This window comes from Delphinus delphis, chromosome 6 (genome assembly GCF_949987515.2).
Source record: "Delphinus delphis chromosome 6, mDelDel1.2, whole genome shotgun sequence".
NCBI lineage: Eukaryota > Metazoa > Chordata > Mammalia > Artiodactyla > Delphinidae > Delphinus > Delphinus delphis.
The window spans coordinates 28318625-28338183 of record NC_082688.1 but is presented as its reverse complement, the minus strand read 5'-3'; the positions used below and the strand labels follow the sequence as shown (position 1 = coordinate 28338183).

The following is a 19559-nucleotide window of genomic DNA, read 5'->3' as shown; positions in this document are numbered from 1 at the left end:
ACATAGTTGCAAAGGGTAGAGGAAACTTTGAAACTACAGGATGCAGCTAGCAGATATTGTTTTGAAAACTGGCTGGTGGTATTCTTGAGTCTAATACAGTTCAGAAAAAATTCAAGCTCTCAGTGATGCAGGAATGTGTCTGAAACCACATCCACAATGGCCACCCAGCTCCATTTTGGATGCCTGAACCATAGTTACTCCGTTTTGATTTTTAAATGATCTTAAATATGTCATCACCACCCTCTACAAGATGCTGCCCCCTCTGCTGGCACCAGATGCTCTCCTGTGTATCTGCCTTGGTATCTGCTACAGAGGCCTCCTTCCAGATACGAGCTGTGGGCTATGCTAACCTCACAGGCTGCTTAGGTATATCTTTTAATCCACAGGTCTACATCAAAACACTTCTCTCAATTTCAAAGGAAGTAAAACAAGGGATATTAATTCATTTGGAAATAATTTTTCATCTTTCTCTACTCATTCTCTTTTCTTCACTGGACAAAGAATAATGTGCTCAAGTATTGAACTAAATTTACCCCAACTGTCTCCAAATTTAATTTTTAGAAAAGAGTCCTCAAAAGCATCTCTCTTCTCTTTAGCTTTATTATAGGAAGTCAGTATAGTCTAGTGGCTAGGACCTGGAATCTGGAATCAGAAATTTGGGGTTCACCACTGACCTTGGACACACTAACGAGCCCCTGAGAAAGCCTCATTTCTCTCATGTAAAAAAATGGAGATAATGGGTAACAATACCACTCTCCTCATTGGATTGTTGTGAAAATGAGACCATCCCATTGAAGAGTTTAGCATGTTGCTTGGCTTAGGCTAAGCAGTGACTAGCAATTAGCTGTTGTCTTTGCAGTAGCCATTTTACATTACATTCGAGTCAGTCATCCTGTCCATATGCACACTAAAATTACCTGGGGAGGTTTAACAACTACTGATGCTTGGGTCCAACTACCAGGGATTCTGATTTAGTTTATTTGGGGTAGTCCCGGGCAACTAGGTTATCAGAAATGTTGTTTTTTCACACAAGCCCCAATGTACCATTTTGTACATGGTAGAGGCATGCCTTATAAATAAACCTTAAATAACATACTAAGCTTACTTTAAAATTCTAGCAGTGGAATCCAAGCACTCAGCTATCTTTACCTGAGTATTGGAAGGTGGTTATTTTTTAACAAATGACTAGCTTTCAGAGAGATAAACAAAGAAAAGCAAGGTGGTGAGAGGGACCTGTCTAAATTATTATATCACCCAAACACACCAAATCAATCAGTCAGGTGATATATCCTTCAGCAGGACCACATTCATAGCTAATGGATAAGGATTCTGAAGTATCCTAAAATGTTACTCCTGGATATGTTATTACTTAGAATAGTCATGGGTCATGGGTAGTTAGGCAGAAGGCCTGGGATTCTAGTGTTATAAAACCCGGTTTCTCATTTGAGTCCCCACTTGCCTGTAAAATCCTGAGTAAGTTGCTAATCTTCCTTCAGGCTCAGATTCTTCATTTGCAAAAGCAGATGAATACCTATTTCACATGGTTCCTGAAATTATCAAAAGAGACATTCAGTGTTAATCATTTTTTTCATTGATAAAGGTTATACACATTAAATCTTTTTTTCACTATAGTTATATTCTCTGGCCCTCTAGTCTTCCACCAGTCCCTCTTCTTCTCCATAATTAGCTGTTTATGCCACTATTAAGGATATTTTCCTATTAATGTAGATGCATCCCTGACTTCTGACTCCCCAAAGGTCAGGAACTGGCCTTAGTTCTGTATTCCAGGAACCTAGCTCATTATCTGATACATAAAAGATGTTTAATAAATACTTGATGAAAGAATATATGGAAATCAAGAAGCCAGAATTATGAACAAATAAATTTTTACCAAGGTCAATTCAGTGGGAGAAAATTGTCAGACTATGAAAAGCTATGTAGGGAGAAGCAACTCCAAGCCTCAATTTAACTTCCCTGATGTTTAACATTGACTATTGTTTTGAAGGTAAGATTTTAGGAGCTGTCATATTAGACTTTCAATTCATTCAAGTCTCATTTATTAGGTGTGATAAAACTCAGGATTTAAGACCCTAGATAATTAACCAAGTGTGCTTTCAATTTCAATCCCCGTTACCTACAAATATTTGAACTAGCATTTAATGTTTATTTTGAGCTATCACTGCTATTCCTGGACCTTTGTAACTCAATGAGTTTCATTTCCTTCCATCTTAACCAAAGGAGAAGCGCTGACTCTCATCAGAGGAGCAGCATTTCAGGTCAAACATTCCATAACTGGAATTAGAGTTAATGTAAATTCATTCCTATGTGACTTGCATTCCCCCAGTAAACATTTATCATCTACTGCCTCTGACCTTGAACCACTACATGCCACACTGAGGCCAAATTATTGCATTAGTTTTTTTATACTTGAAGTAAGTAGAATTTCCATCTCTGGCTTTATTTCCCACTCCTTGATATCATAATATTATCCAAGTTAGCTTTATAATGATGAAGAATTGAATTATATGGTACAAATGAACTTATTCGCAAAGCAGAAATAGAGTCACAGATGTGGAGAACAAACTTATGGTTACCAAGGTGGGGAAGGAGGGGTGGGATGAACTGGGAGACTGGGATTGACATATATACACTACTATGTATAAAACTGATAACAAATGAGAACCTACTGTACGGCACAGAGAACTCTACTCAATGCTATGTGGTGACATAAATGGGAAGGAAATTTAAAAAAAGTGGATGTATGTATACGTATAACTGATTCATTTTGCTGTACAGCAGAAACTAACACAACATTGTAAAGCAACTATATACTCCAATAAAAATTAATATAAAAAAAGAATTGAATTATAACCCTAGGCTCAACATAACTTAGCTTTGCTTTTTCAGTTATATCCTAGATCAGTTGTGGAACTCTGTGTCTTCAAATCATCTGGAGGTCTTATTAAAATGCAGATTCTGATTCAGTAAGTCTTTGATGGGGTCTGAGATTTTGAATTTCTAACATGCTCCTAGATAATGTTGTTGAAGCTGGTCTAGGGACCACATTTTCAGTAGTAACGTTCTAGATAATTTCAATTCACTATAATTGTTTGAACTTGTTTCTCTGCATTCCTTGATTCTTTAGCCTCTTATTACAGTCATTCACTTATCCCCTAGACTCATACTTAAGAAGTTTTCTCAGGTGTAGACCTTGGGCCATGTAGTCAACTACGGCTTGTATTGTTTGTCTCAGCTCCACAGTTAGCACCTGGAGTACCCACACCTATCAGCCTTATAAAAACCTACCTGCAAATAGAGTTCCCAAAAATAGGGACAAGAAGTAGACATTCAGCAACAGTGAATGCTGAGACAGATCACTTAGAGTCCCAGATTCTCTATGTGTTTCCTTTGAAGCAAGAGATAATTTTTACAAACATTCTCTGAATCCTTGAAAAAATGTGCATTGTGTTTTCAAACTAATGAATTATACTATTCAAATTATAATGTATGTTTTGCTTTTAAACATATTTATATATTCAAAATTTTCATGTCAATAACTTTGTTTTCAGTCATTTTTTAATTTAACACTTTAATATTTTTATATTTTGATATTTGAAACTTAAGAAAATGAGCCACTTGATACTGTGTTCATCTGTTGTGGGTATTGGAATTATTATGATTCCAATTATTATGATTGTATGAAGGGGTGATCTCCCTGAAAGGCTATTATCAGAGTCAGTTATCTTTGGAACAGGCAGTTCCTAAGATAAGGGACCAGGAAGATAACAGGAAATGATGAATTATCAAGGCAGAATATAGAAAAGAGGCATAACTCCTAGCAGATACCTCTCTAAGTCTTGATTTCTTTAATTGGGACTTCTAATATAAATATGCTTTAATATTTTGTTCTATGAGTTAACAACCTACATGTTACTTGCTATATTCCCTTTTATCATTACTTCCAGTTTCATCTTTAATAAGTCCTTATTTAAAAACTTTAGCTTGGTTTCAGATGTACAATGAGGAACAATGAGGAAACTGTAAAGCAATAGAGGCTTGAAGCTTGGAGGAGGGAATACAGATTTGGGAGACTTCAAGGTCAGAGATTCTAGTTGTGACCCCAGACTTCAAAAGCAGGTACAAGGATAAGGAAGCTGGCAAGCATAGTATCTCACCCAATGACTTGGTTGGTGATGGATGCACATAAGCAATCTAGTGAAGACTCATAGGACATCCATCATTCTTAACCCTAACACCGCAGATAGCATGTGTGCTACCCAAGAACTTATGTCTCTCCAGCCCCTCCCACATATACATAGAAAAGGGAGAGGGAAAAGGGCAGAACTGATTCAACTTGTGGTCATGACTAAGAATCTCAAAGAGGCTGACTTGAAAGAGACTTTCAAACTAGAAGAGAGAGAGCTATGGGGGCAGTTTAATTTTTTCTTTCATGACTATGCAACAATAGACGATGAGGTGGATGACAGCAGTTACAGAAATAAGGTTTTCTTTGTATCCACATCTGAAACATAGTATGTATATCCCAATACTGCTCATCTACTTTGATCACAATTAATATTAAAAACTCTTGCATTTGTTTTGATATGTTTATCACCAACAAATACCATGTTGCAAAATTGCTTTTCTGTCCTCAACTGAAACTGTGAGCAGCATTTAACACATATGATGACTTCTCCTGCTTAGAGTAACACTCTCCTCTCTTGGCTTTCATGATACTACCTTCCTCTGGTTGTTCCTTCTCAGTCCCTTTACTGAATAATACTGGTTGTCAAATCTGAATCTACTTCTTCTCTTACGCTGCTTATCTTCAAGATTAGAGGTTCTCAACTCTAAACGCATATTTTAATCACCTGAGGAGGTTTAACAACTAATGACCCCTGGGTCCAACCTCCAGAAAGTCTGATTTATTTGATTTTGGGGTATCTGGCCAAATAGATTAAAAACTGTCAGGTTACTGTAATGTGAAACCAATAATTAGAAGCACTTTACTAGACGTTTCTCCTATTGATAAATATAAATTTCTATATTAGCTCCAGAATTCTTTCCTGAAATCAAGATTCAACCAACTGCCAGGATTCTGATGATAGTATGGCAGCTTATATTGGACTGTTTCCTGCCAATAACAATTATAAACTCTGGACAAAGAAACATATCTATGTCTAGTTCTACGTCTCTTCATATCAACTGAGAGCAGGCAGAAACTGGAGCTGATATTACACTTTCCAGATTGGAAACACACTGGGTGAGATCCACATTTAACTGGCTTTTCCCATGATAGCACTCTCCAGTCTGCCCTGTGCACAGGAGATACAGTTCAAGCAGAAAACAGAAGTCTGAGGTCAAAGTTTGGGGCTGCTAGAAACTGACGAGGATAGGTAAGTGCATGAAAGGATGAAACCACAGAAGGCGTGGTCCCCAAATCTGTGTGTGAACTCTTCCAAAATTCAGCTGCACATGTGTAGAGTGAGATTCTAATGAACTTAGTAGAAAACAACAGTTGGAAAGCTAAAACACTGAACAGGAATTTTAGTAGCTGCCTGGTATTAGGGAGGTGCAGTTTGGAATTTGAGTTCTGCCTAATTAGAGGAATTAAATCCAGGTTTGTAACTGATACTTCAGAAGGGCCACAACTTATAGTAAGTAGTAAAGACCATTCTCAGTCTATGCCCTGAACTGAGTGAAAAATTCAATTACAATCACTCTAACAAAACTAAAAACAAAACCTTAGGATCAAGTTGGTCCACCAGCTTAATTGCTTGCTAAATTAAAATTAACATTTTCCAGAGGAAAGTTACAGAATCCAAAGTCTCTGCAAAATATTATTCAATGTAAAATAAAATTACTAGAAATGTAAAGAGGCAGGAAACTGACATCTATATTCAAAAGAAAAATCAGCCAATAAAAGTGGACACAGACATAGCAGATATTGGAATTAGCAAACAATAAGTTTAAAATGACCACTATAGATATATTAAAGAGTTAATGAGAAAAATGGATATGATGAGTAAAGATACATTTCAGAAAATATATGGAAACTAAAATTGAAACAAATGGCTACCCAAGAACTGAAAACTACAATATCTGAAATTAAAATAAGAAGTGCTTTCAGAAGAAATGTATCAATGAAACTGAAGATAGGTAAATAGAAATTTCCAAGCTCAGACGCAGATTATTTTTAAATGGAAAAAAAAAAATGAACAGAGCTTCAGTGGCTTGTCAAGTAATATCAAGAAGTCTAACATTGGAATGGGAGTCCCAGAAAAGGAGAAGAGACATAATGGAGCAGAACAAACACTTGAAGAGATAAGGTTGACTATTTCCCAAATGTGATGAAAACCCACAATCAATTGACCCAGGAAACTCTGCCAGCTCCACGTTGGAAATATGGAAGAGCCAACTAATCATTTCACATTTGGGTTACTCGTAGATCTTAAGACTAGCAAGTTCAGAATGACCTCTTGATATTTCTTTGATACTCCCCACTCTTCAAACCTGTTTGCTCATTTCCCAATATTTCTCATTTGAGTAAACAGTATCACACTTACCCTGTTGCTCAAAATGAGATTCTGGGAGTCATCTATATTGGTTTCCCAGGGCTGCTCTAACAAATTACCACAAACACGGTGGCTTTAAAAAAACACAGATTAATTTTCTTATCATTCTAGAAGTCAGAAGTCCAAAATGGATTTCGCTGGGCCACAGTCAAGGTGTCAGCAGGGCTGCATTTCCTCCAGAGGCTTTAGGGAGAATTTGTTGCCTTGCCTTTTCCAGCTTCTAAACGCTGCCTTTATTCTCTGGCTTGTGACCCATCCTCCATCTTTAACGCCAGTGTATAGCATCTTCTCCCTGACTCTTCCTCCCCGTGCTTTGGTCACATGGTTTCCTTCTCTGCCCTATCAAATCTCCTTCTGATAAGGACACATATGATTCCATTTAGGACCCATCCAGGTAATTCAGGCTAATCCTCTCCATCTCAAGATGCTAAACTTAATCACATCTGCACTCTCTTTTGTCAAATGAAGTTATATTCACAGGTTCCAAGGATTAGAACCTGAGTATGTTTGGGGTCTGTTACTCAGCCTACCACATCATCTCTTATTGCTCTTCTCTTACCCCAATTTTTAATTTTTTCATGAACAATTCTTTTTCATATTATTTGAAAATACATCTTGAATCCACCCACTTCACCTCCAATGCCACCCCTCTAATCCAAACTACCACTAATTATCATCCAAAGAAGGTCCCCTCTGGCTGAAACACACTTCCTTCAGATCTCCTTACTATTATCTCCTTCTCATACTTTAGACTGTAACTCATATATTCACTTTTAAGAAGGCTTTGATAACAATATCTAAAGAATACCTAATTCTACCCTTTAACTCCTTTTAAGACCTTGATGCATTTCAAAATCAACATATTGATTTGTTTCCTCTATCAATTAGGTTCAATCAGGAAAACAGAAACCTTTTGGGAGCTTTGAACGAAGGAATTGGTTACCCTAGCACTGGAAAGTTGGAAGAGCAAAAATGAGTAGGAGTCCTGGAAGAGTAAAGTAGGGGAAGGAATGTTGTCCAGAAATTAATACCTGCGAAACCAGATACCTCCCCAAAGGTTAGAGGACAAAAGGGAAGAAGTGTTACCAGAATCGAAGAGCATCTGGGGATGCTGTACCACTGATAGAAGTAACAGAGAGGAAGAAAAGAGCATCTTGCCTCCTCATTTTCTATTTCTCTACAGAACACTAATGCAAGTTTCCTACATTGCCAAGAAAGTACATTTTGTGGGCCATATATCCTGAATGAATTGAGAATTGTTTAAATGTAGTCTGGCAATAATAGTGGGTAAACACTGATTGTTCAAAAGCTCTTAATCCCCAACAGTAAGTATTTTGGGAAAATCTCCTTTTAAAAGCATCAGATGTTCTCTGTTTTTTACTAAATGAATCTATCTAAAACAATTGACCCTGCTGTCCAAAAAGCTGTTTTAGAGCTACATTTCCTGAGAACTTTAAAAACAAGTGTGGAGGTTTAAACAGCATGAGTACATACTTGGGGGAATTTATCTTGTTTCCCAAGAAACAAAAATTACAAATGGCAAAATAACTTTGTAATACTGTAGGAAGAGATCAAAATGTATTCTTTCCCACCACCGGAAGCCATGCTCATTATAGCAGGAGCCCTGTGTATGATCTCCATTGGGATCTTGGCCTTTAGAACAAGATGTTAAATAATTAGCATTACCATAGCAATGGGAGCTGAAAATAAGCTGCCTTAACAGATCTACTTCCTGCACAAAGAAAGCAGCTAGCACAAGTAGAGGGCAGGGACTTGTAAAGTCAACATTTATGGAACACCTACTATTCCATAAATAGTAGTGCCAGGAATTTTAAAAAATGTATTTATTTATTTGAAAGAACATAGGATTAAGAATTAGAACACCTGTGCCTAGATCCCAACTCTGCCTTATTAAAATGATGTGATACTGAGAAATATATTTAGCCTCTCAACTTCAGTTTTCTTAGGCATAAAATAAGAGTAAAAATAACAATGTCATAAAGAAATTGTGAAGATGGCCTAAGGAAACGTGAAGTTGTTTGTAAAGTTGTTATATAAATATTTCTGTTGAAGACTATAAATTGCTACATAAATATTTCTGTATTTATGATTGTAAGTATATAAGACATACTTAAGAAATGCCAACCACTTTAGACATTTGTTTGCAAAAACAAGATGGCAGTTGTTAGAAATTAAGATGGAATTTTGAAGGTGTTTATGAAAATGTAGGAATGCCTGAATCCTGTTCTGCAAATCATAACTCATCCCTGAAAATTCTATAGGGAGATATCATCCCTGAAAATTCTATAGGGAGATAGACACAGGGAACAAAGCCAATGGGAAACAAATATTAGTTCATTATTATTGGGTAAGTACCTAATTACTCCTAATGCAAAGTGTTGGCAAAGCTGAGTTAGAGGTCTGCAGCTTTTTGCTTGCAACCAGCCTAAATTCAAATTTTGGAGTATTACCACCTAATGACCAACCACATGGTACAAGGGACCCGACACACTGACCAGGACCCTCAGGAGGTTCTGTGGAAAAAATTAGAGGTAACAGAGTTCCTCCCAAGAGCACCATGAAAGAGAAAAAGTGAAAGAGAAAAAATATAATGTGGATTCCTGATATTTTTGGCACAGTATTCTTGCCCATTAGCAAATATGGATGAATCTATGGCCTAGAATTTGATGAATAAGATTAGCAGTTTCTTCTTCATGGGAAGGTGAAGGAGCTAGGATTGATGTGGAGAGAAAGAAACTCAAGTCTCACTGAGGCCTCTGAATAAATTCAGGGAATGATTCCACACTGATGCACCCCAAAGAGGAAACTAGGTTAGCCAGTGTGCCTTCATCATTTTATTGCCTCTCAACTACAAATCTACTCTTTATTGCCTGATCTGTGGAATGAAGTTGGGCTCTTTATTTCTTCTTTAATATAAGGGACAATGCTAAGGTTTGTCAATAGAGAGTCCTGGGGAGATAATCAATGGTGGAGGAAGGGGGTCTTTTTTCTGGTTTCAGAGAACTGCACTAATAGGCTCCTGCAGTGTGTGTAGCTTCTTCAGTGCCTGATTCCTTCACTGCACACAACTCCAGTCCCGGCTCCTGCAGCATTGTGGTTTCTCCAGCAACAGGAATCTTCAGCCCAGATGTCTCCTCCAACACCAGCTCCCACAGTGCACGGTGGCGAGCAGCACCTATGACCAACAGCTTCCTCCAGCACCCTCTCTGGTGGTTTGGCAGTGGAATGCCTCTGGCAAGATAATTCCCTGTGCATAATTTTCTCAGCACTGTAGAGTACGGACTTCCAGTGGCTTCCACAGGTGCATCGCCACAGTTACTTTTCTGCCATCCAGTGGGTCATGGCCATGCCCTCTTCAACAAGATCTGGATCTCAGCCATGGGGGGAGGGGTGGAAGGGGGGCTCAATATATTGGATGCTGTGTCATACCCCTGCGTGGTAGTAACTACTCCTTATATCTACCTTTCCTATGTTCTTTAGAGTTCTCTTTACTTCTTTATTAGCTCCTCCCTTGTTACTCAAATCTCCTGTTATTGTTAATATTCTTTTTATTAAACTTGTACAAATCGCTGTGTAGTTTCTGTCTCCTGATTGGAACCTGACTGATGCAGCCAGGTTGGTGTAGGCTAGGCACTGCTCTAGAGAAAGGAGGGAACTTCTATTTACTGAGCACTTGCTCTACACTAGAACCTGTGCTGGGTGTTTCATCATTATCTCATCTGATCGTCACAGCAGTTCTTTGTTGCAGGATACTGTTATCGGCACCATTTTACAAGTAAGGACACTGAGGCTCATTAAAATAAGTGACTTAAGGTACCCCAGCTATTAAATGGCAGAGTCTTGGAATTAAGCTCATTTATCTGGGTTAAAGCCTATGGAACTCATAAAGCTAGGAATTTTCCAAAATTCACTTGATATGTTCTTTAGCTTTACTTCCCTAGTTAGCACTACATAATATCCTAGATACTTATTTATGGAATAATGCCCTTTCTACTTCTCTCTGAAATGGAAGTTAGATTCCTTAGTGACGAGATGAAACTTGTCTTTATTATTAGAGTTTAAGCACTCTTTGCCACCAACATTTACCACCTCTCTTGGTGTGTCTGTAAGGACCCATTAAGAACAGCACGGATTGTGCTATCAATACCTAACCTTCAGAGCTACCGCTACTGTTTCCTTTCTTGACTGATCTTTATTTATTTATTTTTTTTTTTTGCGGTACGCGGGCCTCTCACTGTTGGGGCCTCTCCCGTTGCGGAGCACAGGCTCCGGACGCGCAGGCTCAGTGGTCATGGCTCACGGGCCCAGCCGCTCTGCGGCATGTGGGATCTTCCCAGACCGGGGCATGAACCCGTGTCCCCTACATCGGCAGGCGGACTCTCAACCACTGCGCCACCAGGGAAGCCCTCTTGACTGATCTTTTAACTCCAATTGATTTTTTCAAAATTTTCAGTTTCCACTTGATTCTGTTTTCTTGCACTCCTATCTTCCTTTACAACATCACAAACTTTATTTTATTTGCTTTGGCTCAGTGGGTGATTTCTCAGATGAAATAACTTGTTTTCTTTCTCTGATTCTAAAATCATCAGAGGAACCTAGTAGCATGAAAGGGAACTGTGCAATGTATTTTGAGGATCACAAATTACTCACTGGAAAGAAAATGATGGATATGTTTTTCTATTCTCTGCATGTATTCTACCAAGACGATAGTTTTTCTCAAGACCAAGTTCAAATGTTTTCTCCTATAAACCCCATGCACTTTTCCCAGGGATGAGCCTAGAGGAGGTATGAGGCCCAATTCTGGCCAAAGAGATGTGAGGAAAGTGAGCTATGAGATACCTGGAAAGATTATCCTCCATGGAAAAAAAAAAAAAAAAAAAAGGCACACTAGAAGAAGACCCCTTTGCCGTTTTCTTCCTTCTAGCTCTAGACAGTTATGTGAGAACACAATATTGGGAAACTCTGTGCGAGCCTGTTGAATGAATGAATGAATGTTGTTTTGAGACACCACATTGGTCAATTGGTTGTAGGCAGTCAAAAGAAGATTCAGTCCCAGAACAATCCTTTGGTATTCTCTCTGGAAGAAATCCATGAGAACTAGATTGAGATGGAATTTAAGTTAAATAAATGCAAAAAAGACTGAGAGAGATTAGTCACTTGTGTTATATTCCATATAAACAGCCAAATGTGGTCTTAGATAAATTACAGAAAACTGTGGCTTTTTGTTTCTTTCTCACCAATACTTATTTAATTAAAAAAATTAATATTCAGGGTGTCTGCATTTTAGTGCTAACTCTCTTTTTATTGTCATCAGAAAGCTTTAAAAATTGGAAGAGGACAGGAGGCAGTTTTCAGGGCAGAGAAAGATGCTAAAACAAAATCGCATTTCTGAAACTGTCAGAGCTAAAAGTATTTGAGAAATAAAAAGATACAAATTCAAAGGTCAAGAGGTGTTTTAAAAATTTAATTCCACCTGTTTCTTTTCCCAATTTTTGAGTCATTTAGAACTAATAGTTGATAAAGTCATAGAAAACAAAGAAATCTTAAAAGATCTCATATGTCTCATCTGTGGGGGCTTTAGTTCAAACTAGTTAGTGATTACACCAACTCCAGGACTCTGAGTATGGTTTCTTTCCACCACCCCACTATGGCTACATTGAGTAAACTCAAACAAAACAGCCCCACGAAATGTTAATTTACATTCTGTTCCTATTTCAATATAAAATTACACAGTATCAGTTTCCTCAAGGTATTGAGCCAAAGAGCGTTCCATTCTGCCCAGTCATTACTCTGTTTCCAATTCTGTCATTTTTTCTGTCCAAAACCTCATGCATTTTGCAGATGCTCCTTGTAGATCCATATTCCATGGAAGAGGAACTGGAGAGCTCTCAGTCACAGTTAGGTGGCTTATTTGTGAATACACAGCAATAGCCAGGAAGAGAAGCAAGAGCGAACTCTCACCTTTGCCGCCTTTATCTGTATTTGTAGCTGTGCATGAGCATGAGTCTTATTCAGCAATTCCAAAGCCATGAGGTTAGGTTAGCATACATAAAAGCACTGCAATTATCTTAAACTTTCCATATGCAGACCTTTATGGACTCCTATGTCTTAAAATACATTCTTTATTGATTTTGCTATAATAATTTACAGCTCCAGGATAATCAAATTGGTGGATAACTTGCAGTAGCCATAGATATATGCAACAAGATACAAGCACAGAAATGCACTTGCGTTAATAATATCAATCTCAGAGTTCCTAAAGCAGATATGCCTTTTCTTGGCAAATATCTGCAGAGACAACATTTATTCCAAATGCCAACTCCAAGACCACTAGGATCCCTAGGATGTGAGGTTGAGAGTAATGAAGAGCTATTGCCATCTAGTGGTTCACAATAGAAACATCAGGCTCCTTTCCTCAGGTCTAACAGAAATAGAAAATTTTTTATAAAGGTAAATATTTTGCAATTTTATTTCACTGCTCTGTGTATATGTGGTTGGATTAAAACATTTTTGAAAGAACTCATGGATGCTTATTATTATCTGAGGACAATTCAAACCTCTAGCCATACTGGAATTTTCATTCATCAAACACATTGTTAGAAGCCGAGCTTTGAGTTTAAAACTAGGGTTATAGAAATGTGCCATCCTCAGAGTCCCTATTTCAAGCTGTCGTTCAAAAGCTATAGCCAGATATTCTGGATTTCATGTGTGTGACCCAGGGGCGTTCTTGCATATTTTTTGGCTCTCTCTCCCTCTTTCTTTATACATGTGTGTACGTATGTGTGTGTATACATATATGTAATATAGTACTAGGTATTGTGCACACTACAAACCATTTAACAAAACAGACATTATACAAAGAATACAATCAAGTGAATATGCATATTTAAATATTTAAATTATATGTATTAATTAAACAAGAATCTGTATTCACGGGCTCACTAAATTATTAATAACACTGAGCATTGTGATATGATGGGAGTATACTTCATTAATTAAATAAAATTTGGGTTTACTGCCTTATGTTGCAGAAATTAAAGGTCTAGTTGTGTTTATTTTATTTTGATACTTGGTTTTGATGATCATCAAAACATTGCTGCAAAGTATTTCTCAAAAGATCTGTGGATCCAACAGGAGGTGCATCATTGGCTACACTTTCTAAGTCACGGTATTAATTTCTGAGTTTCATTCAAAAAATTTCTTGTTCACTTGCATTGTAAATATTTAATAAGTTCTCCCTTTTCCTGATGTCAAAATCGGATTCTTTTTGGAATGAATCAGAAGGGATTTTATTTTAATATTTTCATCAAATGGTTTTTAAAAAACCACTGAAACTCTTATTTGGAAGATCTTAAAATAGGTTAGAGAGTTCTGATTCAATTTTTATTAAGTGGAAGATATGAGTTTATGTCTGAGACATATCATTTTTGACAACAATAATATAAACACTTCCAAACATCCATTTTTCAACATTCTTTTCCCATACCAGAATTAAAAATAAAAGAAAACAAAACAAAAACAATCACTTTCTCACTCGTTTTTAGAATGTCACCTCTACCTTGAAAGAAAACAGTAAGTGTCTTTATCTTTTTTGAGGATCTCTGTTAGGTGGCATTCTATTGACAGCTACCTGTCATCACAAAAAAGGTCAGCAAATTTGGAACACTGGTAATTTAGTGAAAGAAAACTGTTACTCATTTAGGTTCTTTGCCAAAAGATAATAAGGGAACTATGTTGCACAAAAAACAAAAATAAAAACAACACATAAAACAGATTTATACGGTCACACCTTATGTCGTTATAATTTAAGCATTATACAAAGTCTACTCTTCATGATATCAAATTCATAAACACACATAACCAAGCATATGTGAGCCACACTAGGGTGCAATGTGCTTGAATGGATGTGTGAGGGGGCAGCTGTCAACCCCTTTGAGGTGTGTAATTTATATTCTCCCCTCAGGATACAGCTTATACCTTAAGCGACACATGGACCAAGTGGGGATGTCACTGTCAATTATATATATTTTTTTAAGTGTACTTTCTTTTTAGCCCATTAGTGAATATAAATAAAAGTTGTAATATTTTCTTCCTGCACATCATTTTTTAGACCCTTAGGGAAGTCTTTGAAACCTTTTCAGGTGTTGATACTCCACCTTCAGCCCTGAGAAACAAGGAACTCTCAGGGGCCTGAATGTGGGTGAGCAGTTCCAAAGCAGTGGTTTCTCTGGGGAAGTAGCTGTGTTTGGGCCAGTCCTAAGTGTGGTTGGACATTCCCCAGAGACCTAGACGTGGACAGCTGGTTAGTAGTACATGCTCCTCAGGAGCTAATGTCAAATCTTGAGCTATTGGAAGCTTTCACTCATGATAGGTTCACAGGAACATAGCTCCTCCCTGGAGCGGCCCTGGCTTAAAGAGCAGGCAGTCCTTGGAGGTCTGTTCCAGGCCTCTCGGGTGGTGCTCTGACTTCCCTCTGCTAGACTCGTCTCATCTTGTGTATCCTGGTGTTAATAATACAGTCTGGAAGCAGGAGCTCTTCTGGCTCAGGCTCATGGGGTTGAGCTGCAGGTCCTACGGCAGAATTTGAGAGAGGCTGGCGACTCGGGAGCCTCACTGAGCCTGACAGCTCTAGGGCTCTAGGAAGAGCAAGAATCTGAGCCCTGGTGCCCTAGATGGTTGATTGTGGCATCCCAGAGCACCCATGGAGCTGGGAGAGAAGGTTTGGGGCATCACAGCTGGTAGTGGGGGAGCAGCTGGGTACCAGAACTTTTTTCTGAGTTTGGAAATGAAATCCAGCCCCCGAACTCTGGTGAGGATACAGGCTGGGTTTTATTTCATCATCTTCTAGTCTGGTGGACCACAACCAGCAAGGGTATCTGGATCTAGCAGCTTAAGTGGATCAGGGACTCTAGTTAAATCCCATCTCTGTTCCTAGTAGAGCTTCTCTTGTAACTAAAGCAAGTAGAAACATTTCATTCAGGTTTTGGTTTAAAAGGCTATAGAATCAGTACAGCCACTATGGAGAACAGTATGGAGGTTCCTTAAAAAACTAAAAATAGAACTACCATATGACCCAGAAATCCCACTCCTGGGCAAATACCCAGAGAAAACCATAATTCAAAAAGATACATGCACTCCAATGTTCACTGCAGCACTATTTACAATAGCCAGGACATGGAAGCAACCTAAATGTCCATCAACAGAGGAATGGTTAAAGAAGATGTGGTACCTATATACAATGGAACATTACTCAGCCATAAAAAGGAACAAAATTGTGTCATTTGCAGAGACATGGATGGACCTAGAGTCTGTCATACAGAGTGAAATAAGTCAGAAAGAGAAAAACAAATATTGTATATTAATGCATATACGTGGAATCTAGAAAAATGGTATCGATGATCTTATTTGCAAAGCAGAAATAGAGACACAGACATAGAGAACAAATGTGTGGATGTCAAGGGGGAAAGGGGGGCAGTGTGGGATGAACTGGGAGATTGGGATTGACATATATACACTACAATGTATAAAACAGATAACTAATGAGAATCTACTGTATAGCTCAGGGGACTCTATTCGGTGCTCTGTGGTGACCTAAATGGGAAGGAAATCCAAAAAAGAGGGGATATGTGTATACATATGGCTGATTCACTTTGCTGTACAGCAGGAACTGACACAGCAGTGTAAAGCAACTATACTTCAATTAAAAAAAAGGCTACAGAATCAAATATTGGGCAATAACCTTATTTATAATAAAAGACATGGCTATTGATTCAAATTATTAATCTATCGCCACTAAAGCATGACATATGTGTTCTATTTCTGTGTGAAGATGACTAAAATAGAATATTTTGATTTCTGATGACTCTGTATAAAACACAGAAGTTGGAGAATCTTAATCAAGGAGGGAAAATACAGGTCATGTATATTGCCACTTCTCCATTCTAAACGCATGGCAGGCATTGCTACTGAGCTACTCACTCCCTTTATTTTGTACTTCATAGGCTCTTTCCAGCATGGCCAGGATGAATCTTTTTCTACAAAATAGGAGTGCAAGAATTGTTACATGATTGACTTCTTAAAAATGTTTTATTATAAAAATTTTTTTAACATATACAAAAAGAGGATGGTATCATGAGACCCCATATACCCATCACTCAATGTCAAAAATGATCCACGTTTGCCAAGCTCACTTCAACTATCCATCTCCACCTCACACGTATGCATGTATATACTTTATTGTTTTTAAATAAAATTAAATCTGTCTTCCAGTTTCTAGCTAGTAGGTGTCTAGAAAAGCAATCTTTTGGTGAATACTTTCTTTCTCTGCCTTCATACAAAGATGATAATGGAGGCTTCTGTAAAACTATATGTCCACAGAGGCCTCACCTGCCTTGAGACATTCTGGAAGAGTTGATACACCTAACATTCATCCTATACTGAACTTCGAAGTCCTGTAGCTCTGGAGCTTCTGTAGCAGTCAGGCACCTGAACGTTTGCCTATGTTCCAGCCATAGTGTCTACGGTCCGGCCTTCTGAGCTTTATCAAGCAGTCATTCCTTTGAAAGAGCCCGTTTCCGTGGATATTTTAATGGATCAGACTTCACATTCCAAATACACCACAAATTAGCAGATTTCCATCCCCTTTTAAATGTTGTAGTATACCTCAGTTCTTTCATTGCTTTTATCTACTTCTCATCCTGGAAGAGACTGGCTTCTCTTTCCTCTTTTTCGTGATACCTGCCAGGAATTTAAGCTTTCAAAAAGTCCATAAAAAGTGATTTTTCTACCAGAAATTTTGTCTTCTTAGAAATTATACCCAAGGGAAGGGAATACAAAGTCCTGGTTGCCTTCTTGGAATAAGGGGAGAAAACTACAAAGTATAAAACATAAATACTGGACTTCCCTGGTGGCACGGTGGTTGAGAGTCTGCCTGCCGATGCAGGGGACACAGGTTCGTGCCCAGGTCCGGGAGGATCCCACATGCCGCGGAGCGGCTGGGCCTGTGAGCCATGGCCGCTGAGCCTGCACCCCCCCGGAGCCTGTGCTCCACGACGGGAGAGGCCACAGCGGTGAGAGGCCCGCGTACCGCAAAAAAAAAAAACAAAAAAAAAAACACCATAAATACTGCTCATTCTTTTTTTAAATTTTTTTATAGGTAGAAAAACAAAACACAATTTAATATTTCAAAATTACCTGTCATACCAGCTTTTCATGATTAAAAACAATGCGTCTATAAATGTGTTTGTGCTTTACCACAGTGTCTGATATATGTTTTATTTTTAGCCAGCCAATCATCAGCTCTTGCAGTCACACTGGCAACTTTCTGAAGATATCCATCATTCTGGAGGAGCTAGCCAAGGAAAAGCTAGAGTGACTGCTGGCAGTATCTGAGGCACTGAAGTCGAGCCGAAAGGTTTCAATCAGAAGAGAACCCAGACAGCTGCTAATGTTACTTGGCAAGCCACTTTACAACTCTGAGACTTAGGTTCCTTATGATATAATAATAATTATAGTGTTGATAATAATAATAATGATAACATATTCCATAACATCAGTATAAGTATCAAATGAGTGGATGTATAAAAATCACTTAAATGAAATCAGAATATGAATGTTATTTTTGTGAAATTGAATATTATATTTCTTTAAATATGTAACAAAGTACGGTAAAAATAAACCGTTTGAAATCTCAGAAATTGTGAGATTTTCTGATTCTGAATAGTTTTCTAATGTTTCAGAATATGTTAAAAATGCATCGGGTTTTGGTGAGCATACACACATGATCAGTATACACAAGTGGAGAGTGACTAAACCGGTTGGGTACTAGAGATGAACTTCAAGATTCATGCAGATACGTGCACTTATACCCAGGACATTATTACAGACTAAATTTTTGTGCTCCCCCCAAATTCATATGTTGAAATCTAATCCTAAATGTGATGGTATTTGGGGGTGGGGCCTTGGTGAGGTAATTAGGTCACGAGGGTAGAGGCCTCATGAATGAGACTAGTGCCCTTATAAGAAGAGGCCAGACAACTAGCTCACTCGCTTTCCTCCATGTGAGAATACAAGAAGTAATCAGTCATTTGCAACCTGGACCAAGATTCTGCACCAGAACCTGACCATGCTGGCATCCTGATCTCAGACCTCCAGCCTCCAAAACTGTGAGAAATCAATGTCTGCTGTTAATAAGTCACCCAGTGTATGGTACTTAGTTACAGCAGCCTGAACTGACCAAGACAGTCCCTCTGTCATTGCCAAGTAATGACATTGGCATCTGAAGAAAGACCTTCTATCATAATATTTACTACATCAAAACACTTGATAGAAGTACGGTTTTTCTTACTATGCTATCCTGAAATGAAGATTGCATGTCTTTCTCTGTTAAACTCCAAGCTTCTAAAAGCCAGAGTAAGGCCTTAAGAAGGATTAAGAAGTTGAAATCAGACCTGGGTTCAGATTCAAGCTCTGACTCTTCCTAACCTGGGGCAAGTTATTTGAACTGTACATTTTGTTTACTTACCTATTTCCCTAATTAAACTAAAAATCTGAAGGCAGAGGCCATGTCCTAGGCCTTCTCCATTTCATTCTGTATTTTCCCCAATAGATTAGTATTTCTCAGTATGGTGGTCTGTAGATCTCTGAGATTTTCCTTCCGTCTAATAAAAAACACTTTTCCTACCTAGATTCTGAAAAATGTGAGAAATAAGACAATAAAATCAGAGGCCAAAATATCACCTATATTATTGATGAAGCTAAGTTGAAAAATGCACTTTATGGAAGAGCCACCACACCTACTAAGACAAATCAAAAACTAGAAAAATTTATCTAGTCAAGGCAGCACCAGGGCAGCAGGAAAGCCTGACAAGATAAGTTCAGGGTAAAAGGATAACTCATGCTGCCTATAGTCAGGCTCATTCCCAAGCCCAGCAAAAAGAGCTGCAACAGAAGTGTCCTGGACTT

The 19559-nt window shown here is 38.2% G+C and overlaps 1 long non-coding RNA gene across 1 annotated transcript in view; it reads right to left on the bottom strand.

The window, feature by feature from the left end:
• Positions 1-1368: 1368 nt before the first annotated feature.
• The window catches only part of LOC132427195 (uncharacterized), a 203937-nt gene continuing 185746 nt past the window's right edge, over positions 1369-19559 (bottom strand). The window contains exon 3 of the long non-coding RNA XR_009519841.1: positions 1369-1547. This is a non-coding gene — a long non-coding RNA (uncharacterized lncRNA). The remainder of the gene's footprint in view (positions 1548-19559) is intronic.